Source organism: Dipteris shenzhenensis, chromosome 32, assembly GCF_047967505.1.
Source record: "Dipteris shenzhenensis isolate YYH24624 ecotype China chromosome 32, Dip_SZ_1.0, whole genome shotgun sequence".
NCBI classification, from domain to species: Eukaryota; Viridiplantae; Streptophyta; class Polypodiopsida; order Gleicheniales; family Dipteridaceae; genus Dipteris; species Dipteris shenzhenensis.
In genome coordinates, this window is record NC_141627.1 from 1636238 (window position 1) to 1644869 (window position 8632).

The following is an 8632-nucleotide window of genomic DNA, read 5'->3' on the forward strand; positions in this document are numbered from 1 at the left end:
ATATGAGCATCACTTGGTATCCTGCTCTTCAAAAAAATGACATGTGTTGAATTGGTGCTGGTCATAATCCACCTTGTGGTTGGGACGTAGTGTCAATAGCGTTCTTGGAAGAACAAAACTGTAATTTACTCCCTTGTCATGCAACATGAATCTCTGTTAGCTACGAATCATGTGCTGCTAACATGTAGGCTGCATTTGTTTGGACGTGCATTCGGAATGTCTATGATTTGCACTTCTACGGAAGCAATATACCTATTTCCAGATTGCCTAAGGAAGCATTCACTTAGTGCAAATTAGACTTGGTGTGCATGAAGTTTGCTTGTTCAGTAGGCAAGGAGAGTAATGGATTAATGCGAATTGGAATGCAAGTAAACTATGTATCAGTAACTCGGAGATTACACAATTCTTGAAGAAAAGGGTGTTCTATTCATTCCATTAACTAAAACGGTGTAAGTTGAACTCTGCACACCCATACCTTTTACAGACCCACGCTCCCAACTCATCATCTACTAAGTACCACACGCCTATCCTTAGTCATTTGAGCCAATGCCACCACTCACATAACTAGCAATGTCAATACCTACTCAACAATCCACAAACTCACAACTCAATTTTTTAACTCAGAATAATAACAACCCTTCTACAATGGTCTACTACTCATATACTTCGCGCCCTTGATCTTTGGTGTGAAATCCATGCCAGGCATCTCAGGTGTAATGTTGCTCTTACTCCTTTGTGAATGAATCCGCGGGGACTTTGGGCTGAACTTCCGCCAAAAGTTGGCGCGTGACTCCGTGTGTGTCTTTTGTCTGGTGCAGTGCCTTCCTCGCGATGTGGCCCTCACTGGGCATCGGTCCAGGTGACAGATAAGGCTATTTCCCCTTGTCCTTTGATCTCTATTCTTTGGACAAACTACCTACTCTCTAGGTGACTCTTTGTTGTAGTTGGCAGCTCAATGGTGATAGCTTCTCCTCTTGGTGGCGTGAGTAGGTATTGATGGACCCCAACTTGGCATGCTTTTGTTTGCTTGTCTTTAGATTCATGACCTGATCGTTGATGTGCATGGTTAGTAGCTTCCCACAGTTCACTTGTGCTCCTCTAGCCCTTTTGGACTACTTGCTTTGGCACACATGTATCTAGTGTTTTGAGCAAGATTTCTTCTGATAGAAATTGTTGGCTTGATGTTTTTTTTGCCTTGCTTATGATCTCTTTTGCCATGGTTTGGTCAAAATCTTGTGTCCATAGAATCTCTTTGAACGCTTGTAGTCTCGTTTGGTTGGCTAGTTCCATTTTGGTGGTGGTTGAATGTTGATTGTCTTCATTTTCTTCGTCATTTTGGCTTTCTTAGGTGTCGGCAATGTCTTCTCTCTTTTGTTGCTTTTTGAAAAAGATGCTCGCTATGCTATCAAATTTGGCTTAGCTTGTGTAAGATTAGGAAATGAAGAGAAAATCGAGAGCAAACGTGAGCAAATGCAAATGTGAATGAAGGTTGTCTTCTTCGAATGTGAAAAAGAATGCATGCATATGTGGAGAGAGAAACTATTGGAGAGCTTAGGTTACACTTTCATGTTTGCCCATTCATTTATAATTCACCACGTCTTAAACTCACCATGTCCATCTTGGTCAGTTTTGGTGCCTCTTACATCCATGATCACGTCCGCTTGTGTCGTTAATCTTGATTTGACATTCAGCTAGCTCCCAACTTTGCCCATTTGGTGAAGTACCATGGATCCCTCCATCGCTTTGGGGGCAAAATTCTTTGATCTTCATTCCATTGACTGGTTTTGGCAATTCGTCGTCTTTTACATCTTCAATAGCCTAGAACCATAGGAGTGCTTGTTTTTGTACGGCCCTACTTTTCTACCCCAAATTTGGCATTGTAAAGCAAAATGAGCATGCCTTCTATAAATTTTCATTTCTTGATTTCATGGTCGTGTTATGCCTTCCTTACCCTTTGAATTATGCTTTGTTATCGGCTTCCCTCAATCGAAATTCATCAATCTTTGAAAATTTGTTTAGCCTTTTTTGCAAGGCTTCCTCTTGACCATTCGTATGCTCGACGACTACCATAGAACAAGGAATCCCACCAGTATATTGCCTCCATAACCATTGCCAATTGGAATGAGGTTTGTTTCATGGTCACCTTGAACCTTGTGCGTGATAATCACAATTTGGAGTTTATAATCCCAATCGGTAATTGGCTCGTTCACGATCTTGCAAAGAATATTTTCCGCACTTTGTTTGTATCCCTTCACCCTTTGGTAGTAGGTTGTTGACTTCTTATGCTGAATGACAAATTCCTTCACCATGATTTGTATCACTAAGTCGACGAACTGAATTTCTTGATATGACATGGTAACGATTGGTCCTTCAAATCTAAATATGGTGTTCTCTTATAGAAACCCTGATGTCCTCAAGGCTTTCACTTCATCCCATTTAGTGATAATCGGTTGCCACAACCATGCATCTTCAACCATGCATCTTGGTTGTGTGATGACCTTGAATTGACCTTAACCACCATTTTGCAAAGGGTTTCCATGGATAGGTGGCATTAAGTGGCATCTGACCTTTGAAATTTGGCCCACCCACTTGTTGGCATACATCACACCTTTTGCCTTGCAGCATCTACATATATTATACTCCATCTTAACCCAGCGTGAGTGAAACTGTATGAAGACACGTAGATGAGTAAACAAATAACAGAAAAGTAACTAATTGCAAAAGTACTTATATTCATCAAAGGCCTTAGCTTATATAAATAGCCAGGGTCTACATAGACAATCACCTTGGCTCATGCGGACCACTCACTCTCCTACAAACATGAATGTAGGAATCCACTCAAACTTGCCACTCGTACAAGACACTTCCAAGCCAGGAAGCTCGTCCTCTGATTACATCACGACTCTTATAGAGTGGTTCCTATTCTACCAGGCGGTTCTATCTGTTAAGATCCTCTGATTACATCACGACTCTTATAAAGTGTTTCCTATTCTACCAAGCGGTTCTAGCAACAATGGACCTCCTGCTAAGATCCTACCTGGGAACCTTTCGAGACTGCTATCTCTAATTGGACCATATTTTCGGTGACTTGTTGCCTATCCTTGTTGATTAGAGATCCACCTCTTGGCGCTTGTTTGCTCGTCGTTGAGCCAACTAGGGTACGTGGTTTCCTGGTACTTGGTTCTGCTTCCTTGTTGACTCGGGTTCAAAAAGTAGCTATGTTGCTACTCTGATATTAATGGTTGCTATTGACAAATCTTCATGGTAAGTCGCTTGTCATCATCAATGTCGTCGTGAACACTTTCTCTACTTCTAGATATTCGGGCATGCATTCCTTCATTATTATGAATGTATCTACACTTCCTTGCCTTTGTTTTAAATTCCAATCAAATCACCCCCTCAGTTGTGAACCACTTTTATCACTATTTGCAGATGAAGTGAGAACATTGCATGGCTTCTCAAAAGAATATTCCGTTCAAAATCCTAGGATTATTGGCCACTTTTTAAAAGTATTTTATTTTATCATTGGCCCATCTCCAAAAACAATCGATTCTACAAAAGGGCACAAATTTATGCAACACAACTTTTTAAGATGAACTAGATACATATACTTAGGCTTTTACACTTTACTACACATGAATACCATCTTCAAAACACATGCTAGATTATGAATTTTATTTTTAAGGTTGCAAGAAATATCTTACATCCACAAAGTCACCCTAACATTTCATCATTTAATTCAAATCAAAGGAACATGAAAGATATTGTTATTTATATTATAACAAGAAACCAAATGAAGTGCGTGTGAAATATGTACCAAATGGGAATTCCATATGACAAATAGAAACCAAATCATTTAAATATCTTAAAATATGTCCATATATCAAAATTTATATGAAAAACCAAATGTCTAACTAAACATCAATACAATCTATGCCTGTCTTATCAACAACGGTAGTAATGTCTCTTCTTGTACAATAGTTGAACCTATTCTAGTTTACTCAATAGCTTCATGCAGCTCAACAAATTCACCAACCTCATCATGAAGGGGAGGTTGAGGCTTTGATGACAATGCTTGCACTCGATCATTATCAACTACAATTTTTATGTGGTTGAGATAAAAAATCAAGCTTGGAAGATCACAGGCGACTCTCTAGGAGAGGCTTGGAAGATCATAGGCAATTTTATGTGACTAAGATAAAAAATCAAGCTTGGAAGATCGTAGGCGACTCTCTAAGAGAGGCGACTAGGGGAAAATCTTGCAAAAAAGAGAGGCGATTAGAGAAAAACTTGAAAATTCCTAATTTTGAACATGGTCTCATAGTCCGCTTTTCTCCCAAAAAGTACCCTGAACCCTTTAAAAAATCACAAATCATCGTAACATTCGCTACAACTTGATGTTGTCATTGAATTTAGGGTTAAATTTATGACAAAAATTATTTTGTCATAAATTTAACCCTAAATTCAATGACAACATCAAGTTGTAGCGAATGTTACGATGAAAGTCGATGATCTCATCAAAATTTCGAATAATTGTGATAGAACTTGATGATATCATTGAGTTTTGTCATAAGTTGTGACAAAACTCAATGATATCATCGAACTTTGTCATACGTTATGATAGAATTCGATAACATCATCAAATTTCATCATAACAAATATAGAAATAATAAAATGACGATAACTTTTGAACAAGGTTCCATTCTGGGAGCTTTCTAGCTCAACATTTAGATCACGAGTGGCTCGACAATGATGTTTTGGCACTTTGTTATAATTTGTAGTTGAATGCACTTCAACATTGGGCAAGGGGGTCATTATCTACTACAAAATTCCTTATAGAAGGAAATTCCATCCAACCAAACACATATATCGTACAAGCACCAAGCAATAATCCTAGCATAAATATAGATCTAGTTGCCCATGTTCAAGTCATATTATGGCTCATTGCTATGTTTTCCAACTTACGACATAACTTGATAACATCATCAACTTCTATCATGAGCTATGAGTCATAATAGCATCAACTTTCCTGATGATAGATGCCTTTGTCATAGGATGGAAATCAAATTTTAACTTTCACAAATAGATGATGATGCAATGCATGATGGATGGCATCATCCAAGAATTACAAAATATGTGCTTGATGAGGATAGAAAAATATGCAAAGAGTATGATGGGTAGCTTCTTCTTTTATTTTGATATGATAAATTGCAATCATGTTAATTTTCTTCCTTGTGTGTACAACGGTTTAGTGGAGAACATGCTCAATTTAATGTATTCATGCAAATCCAGTCAAGTCAAGAATTCCATTTTTCCAGTGTTTTTTTGTTGGGATGTATGATAAGAAGCTAGTTTTTCAAAAATGAGTAAAAAATGGCAATTTTTGACAGTATAAAAAAAATGTCCCATTTAGTTCTCGTTTCTATAAAATAGTTCTCACTTCATCTACAATAGTTTTTTTTGCATTATTTAACAATGGATTATAAAATAGCACGGGGTACTTATGCTCATTCTTCATTTAACCACAATGAATGTGACCGTGAAGTAAGCACCACTTATTTGAATGCATACATCCTTGAGCATCCCCTTTGACATCGCCAATCAATTATTTGCCCTACAAATTTTGAAAGGTTACAGTTTCAACTTCTTCAACTTGAGCCCTTGTTGGACGTCTTATAAGATGATGTTGACTTTGGAGCCTCCATCAAAGAGGACTATGTTGATCATTGGAAATTATTAGTTGTAGAGCTTTGTCTTGGTCATTTCTACTATGGTGATTAGAGTCTCTACTTTCTGGTTGCTTGCTTGTGGATGATCATGGATCTACCATTGCTTGCTTGCTTGTGGAACTTCTTAATCATGGATCTACCATTGGTTGCTTTCTTGTGGAACTTCTTAGTCATTGGAACTTCTTGCTTGTGGATGATTAGAGTCTCTACCACTGGTTGATTGCCTGTGGGTGATCTTGGATCTACCATTGGTTGCTTGCTTGTGGACCTTATTAGTCATGGGAACGTCTTGCTTGTGGGTGATTAGAGTCTCTACCACTGGTTGCTTGCCTGTGGGTGATCTTGGATCTACCATTGGTTGCTTGCTTGTGGAACTTCTTAGTCATAGATGTTTGTCTTGGTCACTTCTATTTTGGTGATTAGAGTCTCTATCATTGGTCGCTTGCTTTTGGGTGATCTTGGAAAATGCCATGGTTACTCTGTATAACATGTAGCATTGTAGGTTTATAAATTATTAATGGAAGGGTTCTTTTCAATTTGGGGGACCTTTTGGCAACTTAGAATGGGAGGGGGTTTCTAGATACATATCTAATATAGTTATTGTATATAAATGTACGAGGGACTTTTGAATTGAAAATTAAAACATGTATACGTTTAAAAGAGGACTAAACAATTATGGAAAATTTCAATAGAGGGGTATTTTCAATGTGTGCTTGCTTTCATGTGTTTTAATTTTGTTTTTAGAGGGTGATCACCCTCCTCGGATCTTGGAAGAAATTTATGCAGTGGGGGGAGTAATTTCTAATGATTGGCCTATTAAATCATTGTATCCAATTCACAAAATTTATAACAAGCTACATTGATCTTTATTTTGCTCCACTGATATGTCTTCTCTTTCGTGATTGTTGTCTAGCATTTCTTTACTTTGGTGATGGGTATGATTACATTGTGCCTTCCTTGTATTCTGATCTGTTTTGATTGCTATTGGGGCTTGTTTGTTATCTCCACCAAAGGCACTTTCTATCAATGCCCTGGTGATCTCAGTAGTTATCTTTTTCTCTTCTTTCCACCAAATCCTTGGCAGTTTCTTGCGATTTGGCGATCACACTAGCCTCAATATGAGTTGAAATTCCCTTAATGCACCAAGATTGAGAAGATTTTTCAACTCCTCTTTTTCTATCTTTGTTGTTTCTTTTTTTACCATCAGGTTGCCTTCATCCTCTTTGCTATCCACATCATGGAAGGTTGCATTTTCACTTCTTTTGGGCTCACGGATGACCCCCTTCTCAATCGCAATTTCATTGTGTATCAATTATCATACGCCATTATTGGATTCATGCTCTCCATGTTCCCCAACTCTGCACCATTGCCTCTACTCATCAGCAACCACACGTTAAGCATTGTTTCGTCTTCAACTGTCAATGGTGATTGGTGAGCACCGTCATTTAGGTGGCAAAGTCATGCACTAACTCTAGAGCTTTCTACTTGACTCAATCAAGTTTCAACATGAAATCTTCCTTACTGACTCGTGTTGAAACCTTTTTAAAGAGTCTTCTTTTTATGCCCTCCATATCATGAAATGACCATTTGGATATTGGCCAAACCACTGAATGGATTTGCCTACATGGTCCAATGAGTACACATGAATGTATGACATGCTTTTAAATCATGCAACACAATCTAGTTTTCCAATGGAATGGAAAGAAAAAGCAGGCATATTTGGGGACCTTCAGAAGAAGGTAGAGGGTCGAAGGCTGGAATAGATAGATGGAGAAGATAAGAAGATCATAGAAGGCAAAAAGTTCAAGGGTGAGAGTGTGAGATTCATTGAGCTTGTGCCATTTTTATGAGAGTGATAGTGAGCATGAGTGTGAGATTGCTCGACGGTGGTTGGGTTTTTCGAGCTCCACACAAGGAGTGCTCCTTCTCTGATCTACCGTAAAGATTTCTTGATTCAATACGAGCTCTTCTTGCTCTACCCTATTTTTGTGTGTTGTTGTGGATTCGATTTTGATTGATTTAAAAGTACGGAGCTTAAGAAAGAGCAACATGAAGTGAAAAGACATAGATAAATACCTAAAATCAAATTTCCTTTAATAGATGGAAAAATCATGGAGATTTTATTATATTCCATGAAGATTTACATAAAAATAGGATTTAAGCCAAACAAATATAGGAGAAAATGTGTAATGAGCACATGAAAGCACCTCAAAAACATTGTATGCTATACAACAAAGCACATTAGAGATGCTTTACCAAAAAATATTTAATGATGTACTACAATACATCATTTGGGAAAGGAGGAAGCATTTGGTGCATTAAGAATCGATGCATACAAAGTTTATGAGAAGGTGATAGGTCAATTAAAATGCAAATCCAAAATGTCATAGCAGCCTTGCAGTAATAAAGGAGTCAAGTGATGTTGTCCACTCTCACACACTCATAAGTTGGAGGAGCACGTCTAGGAGATATGGCATAAGGAGGGGCTACTTAGACTCGCATTTGGCTGCTTTTCTATTCTATTGAGCTATTATAAGATGATGTGGTTTTTTTCATTTGGTTTCTTTTCTATTCTATTGCTATTATAAGACAATGTGGTTTTTTCTTACATAATGGGGAAAATATATGAAGATGATGGAGATTTTGCATACCTCTTGCATGAAAAGTGGCCCAGCTATTAACATCAGTTACAAAACAAAGTTGGGAAACCCATTAAGATGGTGTACTCATTTGAGATCCTTGGCATTGACCATCCAACCATAGATGAAGCCAATGCAAACCTTGGAGGATTGATATGGGATGGGGAAAATACTTCTGGTGTGAGAATGATTGTCTAAAATAGTGAGTATGAGAAGATGGTGCACACATCAATGCTATTTGATGAGTATGATAAAATATGAAGA